We start from the raw sequence: 12,908 nt of genomic DNA, 5'->3' as shown, positions 1-12,908 counted from the left end.
AGAATTTTATGCAGCCATCAAAAGGAATGAAATCTTGCCATTTGCAATTTCGCGGATGGAGCTGGAGGGTATTATGCTGAGTGAAATAATTCAATCAGAGGAAGACATGTATCATATGATCTCACTATTATGAGGAATTCTTAATCTCAGGAAACAAACTGAGGGTTGCTGGAGTGGTGGGGGGTGGGAGGGATGGGGTAGCTGGGTGGTAGACATTGGGGAGGGTATGTGCTATGGTGAGTGCTGTGAATTGTGTAAGACTGTTGAATCACAGACCTGTACCTCTGAAACAAATAATACATTATATGTTAAAAAAAAGAAAGAAGATAGTAGGAAGGGAGAAATGAATGGGGGGAAATCGGTGAGGGAGACGAACCATGAGAGACTATGGATCTGAGAAACAAACTGAGGGTTCTAGAGGGGAACTAGGTGGGGGCAATGGGTTAGCCTCGTGATGGGTATTAAAGAGGGCACGTACTGAATGGAGCACTGGGTGTTATACACAAGCAATGAATCATGGAACACTACATCAAAAACTAATGATGTAATGTATGGTGATTAACATAACATAATAAAATAAAAAATAAATAAATAAAACATTAAAAAAAAAAAGTCTAAACCAGTGGTTCTGAAAGTGTGGTCTAGGTATTCCTGGGGTCTCTAAGACTCTTTCAAGGGAGCCATGAGGTCAAACTGTTTTTATAATTAAAAAAAAAAGAAAGTTACATAGCTTTTTCACAGTGTTGAAATTTGCATTAATAGTACAAAAGAAATGATGGGTTGAAACTCCTAGGACCTTGTCACTGTATTTTTCACAAACACACTTTCACAGAAAAGAAGAAAAAATTTTCACTTTTAAAACATCATTAAAGGATCAGTAAAAATAGTTAACTTTATTAAATCTTGACCCTTTAGGGCACCTGGGTGGCTCCGTGGGTTAAGCATCTACCTTCGGCTCAGGTCATGATCCCAGGGTCCTGGGGTGGAGCCCCACTTCCGGCTCCCTGCTCGTTCTCTCTCAAATAAATAAATAGACTCTTTTAAAAATAAAAATAAAAAATAAATCTTGACCACTGAATATATGTCTTTTTGATATTTTGAATAATAAAATGGAAAGTACACATAAAGCACTTCTGAGTAGGATGGTTGTCTCCAGGAAAAGCATTTCTGTGATGTGGGGGTGAACTGAACTTTTCCATGGACTACTATTATACTTAAAATATGACTGAAAGATAAACTACGTGTATTCAGAATTGTATGTTTGGCAAATATTTTCCTAAAAATGAAGGAAATGAGCCTGTCACTTTAAGGAAAACTGAAGATATTTCTTACCAATGATAAAATCCAGTCTTTCAAGAAAAATTGGAAAAACAGAAAAATTTGTCTTCCATTGCAGCTTGAAACATCCCAGTATCTGAGGAAATTTCCTATAATACCAGTGGTGACATTAACAAATGTGATTTTTATTTATATTATATAGTGGACTGTTTCAGCATTTGGAAAATTGACATAATCCAGTAAACCAACATTTTCCAAATGATCAATCCATGATTTACAAAATCATGCATGAGTAGCAGATTCATTAAAAATGGAAGATAAACCAATGGATTTTAATGTAACAGAACTCATGAAAAAAAATCACTACCTCAATTTCCACAATGCAACTAACCTTTAAGTAACTAGCACTTGTTAAGTTTGGGTTTAGTATCAAAGAAAAACATCACAATTATCTGCAAAGGCCACCGAAATACTCTTCCCCTTTCTAACCACGTATTTGTGTAAGGCTATATTTTCTTCATATCTTTCAACCAAACAACATATTGCAACTGACTGAATGAAGAAGCAGATATGAGAATCCAAATATCTTCTTCTCAAACAGACATTAAAAATAAACCCATAACGTAAAACAATGCCACTCTTCTCACTAAATATTTTCTTACTTTGGAAAATACAATGTTTTTTTCACTAAAAAAATGTTTACATATAATAAGTTTACTTTTGTTATTTTAAATGAATTGATAAATGCTTTTAAACTTTTTGTTTTCATTTTTAATGTTATAAATTGTGATAAAGAATAACCTACATAAACCAAAGTTTCTATGAATCATCAATAATTTTTAAATATGTAGTCTTAAGACCAAAAAATCTGACAACTTTTTGTCTAAATATAAAGTGATACAAGACTATAATAGAGTAATGGCAGTCCTCTATAACTGGAAATTGAAGAGAAAGACTCAAATAGAAATGAGGATCCATATTTTAAGAAAGATATTTAGGCCTATGAATCACTTAAACTAGCTGTGTTTATGAATTACTCAAGAGAGTTAACTGAGTTGGACTCATAGATACCATCTTCAGGTCCTTAAAGGAATCAGGCCCTTTGAGGTCAGTTTTTTGCTATTAAGTATACTGTAATATTTCCTGTAATTCATCTTGCTAATCTTCAAGCCACATACAACAAGATATAAAAATCCAAAAGGTGAAGGATAAATACTTTCAAATACAAAGGAACATTATTCAGCCATAAAAAAGAATGAAACCTTGTCATTAGTGACAAAATGGGTGGACTTCGAGAGTTTTATGCTACGTGAAATAAGCTGGAGAAAGGAAAATACTGCATGATTTCACTTATATGTGGAATTTTGAGAAACAGAACAAATGAACAAACAAAAGAAAACAGAAACAGATGCAGAGACAGAGAACAAACTGCTGGTTGCCAGAGGGAGGTAGGGGGACAGGCAAAATGGGTATAGAGAAGAAACTGGAACTTGAGGTCCTTTAATACTATATATTAAGTGTGGTATCAATTTTTTATTTGTATAACAGCTTTTCCCTGGGTTTCTCAAGGCTGTCCTACAATATTTGAAAGAGAAATTGAGTTTGTCCTGCATTTTCTCAAATTTTATTTTGAATAGATAGGAGATACTGAGATATAGATGTTAATATAATTTAAGGAAAGACTTGCATTGATGTCCAGAAAACCCTGCATTCAAAATAGAAATAATAATTTCCTTAATGAAACTTGAGAAAAAATAATAGAAAAGGAAAACATCAAATATCAGTTAAAAATATGTAGTTGAAGCCCAGAGTTCAAATACCTACTTGATAGAATAATTGTATATTTATAAAATAGAATGAAAAAAATGATGTTTCTAGAGAAGGACAATGGGAATTTGTACTCTGTGACAGTAATTCTAAGAGAAAAGTCCCATGGCCAGTCCATATGTCTGTTCATTTAAGTCCTGGCTAGTTAATAGAATATACTGAATTTGAAAGGACAAATATTATTATTATATTCATAAAAGAGGTTTTTTTTTCAAGCTGTACCATTTAAAAATCACCCAGATTATTTTAGATGATATTATTGTCTTACTGAGTTTGGGCTGCTATAACAGAAATAACATAAACTGAGTTGTTTATAAACAAGAGAAACTTATTTCTCAGTTCTGAAAGCTGGAATTCCAAGATCGGGGTGCCAGCATGGTCAGGTTCTGATAAGGGTCTTCTTCCATGGTGACGACTGCCAAACTGCTCTTTTCTCATTGTACCCTCAAATGGTGAAAAGAGAGCTAGAGAATTTTCTGGAGTTTCTTTTATAAAGGTAATAGTCCCATTCTTGAAGCCTCAACCCTCATAACCTAATTGCTTCTCAAAGACCCTATCTCCTAATACCACCACATTGGGTGTTAGGATTTTAACATATGAATTTTGGAGGGACACAAACATTCAGTCAGTAGCATTTATGAAATATATGCTAATTATATCTCAATTAAATTAACATATTATATATGTACATATACTATATATTTAATACATAGAGAAGGAAGGAGTCCACTATTAAACACTATGTAGTGAGCAGGCCTGCCCTCAGGAATCATATTGTACAGTATATAAAGCTGGGAGGGTAAATAAAATATATAAAGTCAGAAGCAGGCATACAAAAGATGACAGAATCACAATTCCAAAAGATTTTGTTAGATATGAATCATGAACTAGATCTAACGAGATGTAATTTAAAAATTAAAAATCTACTTGTACTCAGATCTCTCTAGACAACTATAAATTTATAGGAGAAGAAAACCATAACTTACAAAGTATGAGAAGTCAGCTCCTGTGTTCAAAAACAATTGTATCTATTTTAAAACTCCAGCACCTGACCCAAAGTAGATCTTTAATAAATATCTATTGAACCCATTTGGATCATGTTTAGAGAATGTTGTCAATACTAAACCTCAGGAGTGTCAAGAAAGCAATGTGACTTCAAAAAAAAAAAATGTTAATGGGACTTTCCAATACCTATGTTGGTAGAAAGAGAAGTTATAATCTTGCTCAATTTTTATTGGTCACGCCAATTTAGGGTATTGTTTTTAGTTTTGGAGCTGTACCTTAAGAACAGACATAAAAAAAAAGAAAGAAAGAAAAAAAAGAAAAGAACAAGAACAAGAACAAACGTAAAACTATAATGTGAATAGGAAAAAGGGAAGTCTACTGAAAAATACCAAAACTACATTTTATAAGAAACAGCCAAAAGAAACTAATATTTAACTTGTAGAAGAGACTACTTAGTTATTTTCAAATATATGTAATGGAGGAATAATAAGCTATCATTTATTAAATAACTACTATTGTATACCTCATTTAATCCTGCTAACACAACCATGAGGTATTATTAACATTTTTTTGCTGATAAGAAAACTGTCACTCAGTGAGATAAAGTAACATATTCAAACTCACACAGCTAAAAAGTTATAAATCCAAAATTCACAAAATGATTTGAGCCCAAGACCAGGGCTTATTACATTGTGCTTATTTGTCTTTCACACAAAGTAAGCTTAAACTGGTTCTATTTGTCCTCAAGAGACTAAATAATGCCAGACAGATTTCAGCTCAATGTGTGTGAATTGATATATTAGTTCATGGCAAGGTATTTTTACTAGTCCTTAGGAGATCTCTATGAACTTTTATTGCTAAAATTATACCCTTTAGTGTAAAAGGATAAAAATAATACTCAAAATTGGCAAAGTAACCTATGATTAATGGAGTTTACCTATGAGTAATCTGTTTTCAAGAAAATGGTAAAAATCATATTGGAATTAAGTGTTCTTTCCAAGCTCCCTAAGCTACTCCTCTCCCTATTCCCCAAGAGTATTGCTTTCTACAACCAATTGGGGATATCTAATACCAATGCATATTGTTAAAAGATATATACATACACAAATACACTTACAGTTATGAGATTTACTTCAGAATTAGTGTTAACTTACCGAGAAAACAAACAAACAACAACAACAGAAACATCTTATCCCTGGTTGATTTACAAATTTATTTCTAAAATAGAAGTATTTGGGGTCTTAGAAATTATGTATTAAATTTTAAAATGTATCAATATTTCTCAACCTTGTGTGGGCCACTCCAGGTCCAGATGTTTATGAAATTCCTCCTGGAATCTCTACACTAGAAAATAGACTGCAATAATGCAAATGTTTGATTTTGACCACCTTCTACTGAGAAGCACATGTCCATGTAGGAAGTCCGGCAATAAAAGGGATAATAAATAATTCTAAACTGATCTTTGAGATTTAGATGTGGAGGGTCACCATTATCCTTCGTTGGCTGTCCTGGATGCCACAACCACCTGATTTCTGTAAACCAGTTCTTATGCCTCCTCCCCACCAAGATAGAAATCAGATGTAACTAGAACTTCTACTTTAAGACAAATTAGGGGAATATGGAGTGAAATGAATAGGTTTCCTACACAAAAGTTTGTTTCTCACTTCTTTTTCAGAGAAAGGACCACTTTTGTTTCAGACAGGTTTAAAGGGTTGAAAATTCTCATTTAGCGATGTAAAAAACACGGTTACTTTTGTGTGGACGTGCAGGCAAGGCGGACTAAAGAAAAGGAGTTTGTGTACCCTGTCCTGAATGATTTCAGCAGACTTGAGGGCTGGAAGAACGTTGGGGTGTAAGGATTGTCCGGGTTGCACCAGGCCAATGTCTTTCCTTTCATATTATACAGAGAAAACGGCGCTGGGAAAATAGATTGATGTCAGCCCCCTTTCTTATGCTTTACTGCTGCCGAGAACTAACTCTGTCTCCCCCGCCCCTTCCCTCCAACTCCTTTCCCCAATCTGCCCCTCCTTAGATGTGTTTGCACAGACGAGTGCCGAATGGGGAGACAGACCAACTCGTTGGATCGCTTTGCGCAAAATCCACCCCTTCTCTCTCCTCCCTCCCCTCCAGCCTCCGGATCCCGCACAGCCCTCCCTCCCCTTCCCACAGCAGTGTGGGTTTGAGGATGTGTCTCTACTACTAAGGCGGAAGGGGGCTACAAGCAGTGGGTAATGTCAGATGCCCAGCTCTCCCCTTCTACCTAAAGCTCCTCTCTGGCTGCACCAGGGTTAGTCTGTGTAAGAAATAGCAGGAACTGTGGCAGCAGCGAGAAGAAGCGGCTGAGACGCGTGGAACCTGAAAAAGTCTGGGTGCTCGGGTTTACCTCATAGCGAGGTCCCAGCCAGCCGTCAGCACCATGGACAGCAGCACCGTCCCCACCAACGCCAGCAATTGCACTGATCCCTATACGCACTCTTCAAGTTGCTCCCCAGCACCTAGCCCCGGTTCCTGGGTCAACTTCTCCCACCTAGATGGCAACCTGTCCGACCCATGCGGTCCGAACCGCACCGAGCTGGGCGGGAGCGACAGCTCGTGCCCTCCGACCGGCAGTCCTTCCATGATCACGGCCATCACCATCATGGCCCTCTACTCCATCGTGTGCGTGGTGGGTCTCTTCGGAAACTTCCTGGTCATGTATGTGATTGTCAGGTAAGGAAGGCGCCAGGGCTCCCACCAGAAACTTCAGCAGCTAATAGGGGCATAAAGGGACAACTGACCCCCCAGGAAGTGTTTGGCGGGAGGATGAGAGAAGGGAAGTAAACAAGGGAGAATAAGGGGGCGACGGTGATAGAGTGGTTATTGTGAGTGCAAAAATCCACTTTTCTCTTTTTCCCTCCGCTGTTAAAAAAAGAATCAAAAATTTCAGAAACAGAGAAGTTGCATTGGTAGAAGATGTAAAGCTCTGGGAGGAAAAAAAAATGCTCTTAGAGTTCACTTACACTGAGCCAAGAGGGCTCTTGGGCACAGAATCCCACAGTCCCTTTCACAGGAGCTGTGGAAACAGTAATTTGTGAATAAGGAAGAGGAATTTTAGTTAGATTTCCTGATGAGGGGGTCAATCCCCTTCTCAGTTCTTTTCAGACATGAACCTTGGCAACTTTCCTACCCCTGCTGGTTTCCATGTACTTTACTGTACCATGCCACCCCCCCCCCATTTGCTTGTCACACTTGTCCTTACCCCACCGTTCTTCCATCCTGAGGCCACACTCAGTGAGAAAGTTTTTCTGGGGTCTCTCTACAGTAAATAGTGTTGCTTTGTAGTAACAAATGTGACAGTTGTGTTGCTTGGACCATTTTGCAGTTGGCAGCTGCCAGATCTGCTAGGAGAGTCACAAACTGAATTGGGAATAGATGATGTGGTTTAGGAGAAATACAGGGCATGACTGTTTTTGAAATCCTCTGAAAGTGGAAGCCAATTAGAAGTGACCAAAAGCAGCATAATTCTGGAGTATAAACCATTATATAGGAAGTTACAGTGGTTGTTCTGGGAGGAAAAACTGCCTTTATCAGTGATATTATTTCAAAAGAGTTTGTGGCCCATTTTCTGTTTACCTAGATGTTCCAGGTTTATTTGGCAAAGAATGTGCAAGCTTTCAATATTAACTATGTTAGTGTTGGTGTGCATATTCAAATCCTACATGCTAATAATGGGATACTGTATATTCATTTTTGCTAAAGTAGATAAATATTTTAACACTTTAAAATAGTTTCTAATTTGGGATTTTCTTCCTACTCAGGGTTTATGTACGTAGTGAACATGGCATTTTCATACTTAGTTATAATATTTACTTCATCTATTCAGCAAGTACTGCAGGTTTTAATGGAGTTCCTTAATCATTTAACAATCATTTTTCCTATTATGCTTTCATGATCAAGTTCTGCGAGTTGCTTGTAATTGATTATTTCTTGTATGTCTGATCTCCTTAATTAATGATTGTTACTAATTTCTCTAATCTTTTGATGAGGAATAAGATAAGTAGTGTCTCTGAGAAAAGAGCACCATCTATTGAGAAGAAGGCTAACAACAGAAGGGAAAGTACAGGAAGGAAATCAATGGAAGAATTTATTTTTGAAAACATTTACCGTGTATAATCTAATACAAAGACTCATATCAAAGATAAAAGCCGAGTCTCACTTACAGTTATAATAAAAATCATTATTAAAGTTCTGCCTTATGAAGAGAAAATATGTTTCTCATTCATCCTAAGAAAATTCATAGAATCAAAGCTGATAGGGCTAGAAGGGAACCTAGAGTTTACCTATGCCAGATGAGTAAACTGAGGCACAGAAAATATCAGTGATTTATTCAAGGAGAGATAGTTCTTTAGTTCAATAATACTGTATTAGTTCAATATAATATCTATTTTAGCCAATACATTTTTCTTATTAGAGTAGCAAATCATGATTTAATTCAACTAAAATATTGACAGAGTAGATTCAATTAGCTGTAATAATGTGGAAATAATAAAGTACCCCAAATTTATGTCTGGAATCCTGGAGAATAAAGGATTCTACCTTTACCTCTACAATACCAAAGTGTCTGGAAATCCTGCTGTCTGAAACATAATCCTTTATTCCCTTTTATTGCTTCTCTTGGTATTGTCCTTCCTTATTTTTCTCCCCTCTAGCTTATGCTTTTCTATAAAGAGAGAGCCAATAAAGCAGCAACTGGCTGTGAAATAAGAAGATTGGTCCTATTTCAGTGTTTAAGAGATTGCTGGTTGATTGAGTTTGTTTTAAAGGCATTACTTCTGACCTCTTGATGACTTGGAGAAGGATAGTGACATTGCATCTTAGTGAGAACATGATATTATGCTTTATTTCTCTGTACTGAAATTTCGAACAAAGTGCAGTATGATTTGAAAGGTTACCCCAAACATCCATCTATGACAAGTTGGGTGTTTAATTCCATAGTCAGGTAACCCTCTGAGAATATGACTGCAAAACAGAAAAATGGACAGTTCAGTGACCAATGAAGTAATGAAGAAAGCATTTGGGGATTGAAGAAAATATGTTTATTTAGCTTAGAATATTTAACTGGACTGTCCAGGCTGTGGTGTTTTCACTACAAAATGATAGTTCAGAGATATTATTGCCCCTGTTAAAAAGATGACTATAATGCTACATCTATTAAATTATTGAGGTGAAATGCTCACTTCCTGCTATTATTTAAAATTCAACAAATACTTTTGAATGGTAAAGTGCAGTTAATGGTCAAGTTACACTCTTCTATCCAGATTAAGGTGATATTTATTAGAACGTTTTAATACATCAAATGAATTATGAGTCTCAGATGACTATAGCAACCAAACCAACAACAAAAGTAAGTGGTAATACAGATGCCATGATTAATACTTTTCTGCTCTGTGTCTCAACTCCATCATCATTATACCTTCAACAACAACATTATTAAATAGTATAACTTAAGTAGGATTCTTACACAGTGCTGTTCTAAGGAACATAAGGGAGGAAAAGAGATACCATCATATGATCCAAAGATTTAAAATCCAGATGTTAAATGATAAAAATGTTATAACTATTCACCAAATGAAAACTTTTTCAGTTTTAAAGAAAATAATATTTGCAAGATAATAATATTATAAAAATTACCACAGAGTCTAAAGAATATGGAGATAAAACATTATAAAATGTGGCAATTATTTAAAATGGGATGATACTTTACTATTGTCAAGAATGTTTTCTAGGGGCACTTGACTGTCTTAGTCAATAGAGCACACAACTCTTAATCTTGGGGTTGTGAGTGCAAGCCCCACGTTAAGTGTGGAGATTACTTAAAAATCAAACCTTTAAGAGAAAAAGAATGTGTTTTTTTTTAATTAACCAAAATAGTACACAAAGTTATAGCCACCAGGAATGTTTCACTTTCTGAGAACACTTGACCCAAATATAGAATTAACCATAAATATAAAAACTGATATTGCCCCACATATATTTATTTTGTGAGATTTTCTTCCAAAGATTTGTCCATATAGTCATGAATATGGCCTTTGCACACACTGTTTAAAAAAGTAGAGGGTTGGAAACCGTTAGATCTTTATGAGCTGTGTAAACCATCCTTCCAATAAATTACCAATGAAGAGTGCCAAATGATATTGCCTTCATTTTTCAGATTATTTCTTAATTTGACTAGATGAATTCTCAATGTGTCTAGTTATCAGAGCAGAGCACTTAAATATATGCAAGATTTTATTGTCATTTTTCTTTCACTAAAAAGTATTTCTCATTTTAAAACACTTGTTCTATATACTAAATATTTGATTTAGGTTTAAGCTGCAAAGTGATCAATCATGCCTGATTGGAACAGAACTACAAGCTTTTTTACTTCATATATAAGTTGCTGGGAAAATAAAGAATAACAATATTTATCTAAGATTATATATATTGTATATATATACAAATACATATATACATATGAATTAATTTCAATGCATATGTCCCTGAATATGATCACTAGTAATTTTTATAAAATAAAAAAGAAAGTTGTTTATTTAGAAAGCTCATATACAAACAAAGCTCATTTTCTTTTTTTTTTAAACTATAAAATATCCTAGTTAGAAGACGGATTTAAAGGGAAAAAAAATCCTGCTAAATAAAATCTGTCCTTTACATAATGGTTTACATGAAAACCTGAGAATTTAATTGTATTCCTTTCACTTCACAATGGAGAGCTTCTAGTATCATCTATTACAATTTTAACTTTAACTGCTATGTCCCATACAGATGCTAATTCTGTCAGAACAGTCTTCTTCAGTGTGCCCCAGAAAATAAAAGTTGCTTTTCATTTCCTCAATTGTAAGCTGTGTCTGTCATTTACATAGTGTTATCACTCCTTTCTCTCCTTTCTTTCTTGAAAGAATGAGCTATCTTATATTTTATGAAATATTTCCAACATAAAGGAATGTATAGAGAGTAATAGAAGATTCTTCACCTTTAAAAATTATATATAATTATACAGCACCTGGGTGGCTCAGCCTTTAAGCATCTGCCTTCCGCTCAGGTCATGATCCCAGGGTCCTGGGATCAAGCCCTGCATCGAGCTCCCTGCTCCATGGGAAGCCTGCTTCTCCCTCTTCCACTCCCCCTGCTTGTGTACTCTCTTGCTGTGTCTCTCTCTGTCAAATAAATAAATAAAATCTTTAAAAAAATTTAAAAAATAAAAATAAAAATTATATATAATTATAATTATATATACTTCTAGTAATATATGTTATATATTATACATAATAATATCCATTATTTATATAATTATATAATATATAATACATAATTGTATATATACAAAATAATGTGTGATTTATAAATTATATTACATATATATAATATATATATAAGAAGTTTCCTCTCATCTCCTATTATACTGTCTCCCCAGAGACTATTACTATTATAAATTTGGTGGTTATTATTCATGCATATTTTTAAACTTTTATTTCTGATGTCTGTTTCCACAAACAAAATATAATCTTTTAAACATGTTCTTTGAACTTTACATATTAAACATTTATATTTTACATTAATGTTAATTTAGACATAATTTCACTATTTTCCCAGAGTTGGTCTAGTTCCAGCAGATCAATGATAGAAACAAGATGTCAAAGAACTAGCCCTCCTTAATACTTTTAACTTATCTCTAAATCTGTGTTAAAAATTATTGTAAAGATTTCGGGAAAATTTTCTGGCAACTACTACAGTAAGTAAATTCGTTCATAAATAAAACCTAGGTATAATTTCTCTACTTCTAAGAAGGAAATAAAAATAATTGGTTTCTGACTACTTCAAAATGTCATTCAAGTGATAAATGTTAACAATACTTACTTCAGGATTTTGAATATCTTAGAGAACTTTTTACACATAAAAGTTGAAAATGTTACTTCTTCTAGTATTCTACTTTAGGTATTAATTGAAATAAAATTATTTTGGTCAGCAGGAACAGATAAACTGCTTTCCATAAATAATGTAAAACAATGTGACATTTTAAAATATATTAATGATAAATACCAAGAATAAATGTGTGAAATTTTAAAATATGAGAATTTCATATCTTTAACCTTCATAAAATTTAATGTATATGAACTAAAATAACGATTTATGACAGTAGTCTCCAAACTTGTTTATAGACATAGACACTTACTTCAAGAACTCTTAAGCCAATATATGAGAGATCAAATGAGCTATTCAGGATTAATCACATGCTGGAGCCAGAGAGTACTGCTCAACTGCCATCCCCATCCTACCCTCCATTGCTATCCCCAAGGCACTTTCATGGAATTTCTAGAGCTCTCTCAGGCAATATTGTAAAACAATGGTTTTCATATTGTTTCAGACCTTTGTTGTATCTCACCTCTCATCCTGCAGCTCATCTTTTACTTCAGTGATTGGTATGACAGTCAGTTTTGCCCGTATATAACTTGTTAACTCTCCACCCTAGCTATATCTACATCCCTTGCCTATGGCCCTGGAAGTTCTCTGATTCCACCACCCTCTACAGAAACCATCCTGGTACTAACAGATCAGAAAGTATGAGGAAGTTGCGACCCCATGAAACAACCATTGACTGGGGAAATGAGAGACTGTGCACAAATGGTCCCCTAAGCTTCCTTCTACACTTAGGTACACGGTTCTAAGGAGCAGACCACAAGGCACATTAGAAGTTGTGGTCCACATTGTGTCCATTTCAAGAACATTCTTTTCCTTCTTTCTTTCCTTCATTCTTTTCACTC

General features: G+C 34.7%; 1 pseudogene; it reads left to right on the top strand.

The window, feature by feature from the left end:
* The first annotated feature begins 6,296 nt into the window (after positions 1-6,296).
* On the top strand, positions 6,297-6,819 carry LOC145718040 (mu-type opioid receptor pseudogene; annotated as a pseudogene).
* Positions 6,820-12,908: the final 6,089 nt, after the last annotated feature.

Source organism: Leptonychotes weddellii, unplaced genomic scaffold (genome assembly GCF_054177405.1).
Source record: "Leptonychotes weddellii isolate Sample4059 unplaced genomic scaffold, ASM5417740v2 HiC_scaffold_1029, whole genome shotgun sequence".
Taxonomy (NCBI): Eukaryota; Metazoa; Chordata; class Mammalia; order Carnivora; family Phocidae; genus Leptonychotes; species Leptonychotes weddellii.
This window is presented reverse-complemented; position numbering and strand designations above follow the sequence as displayed.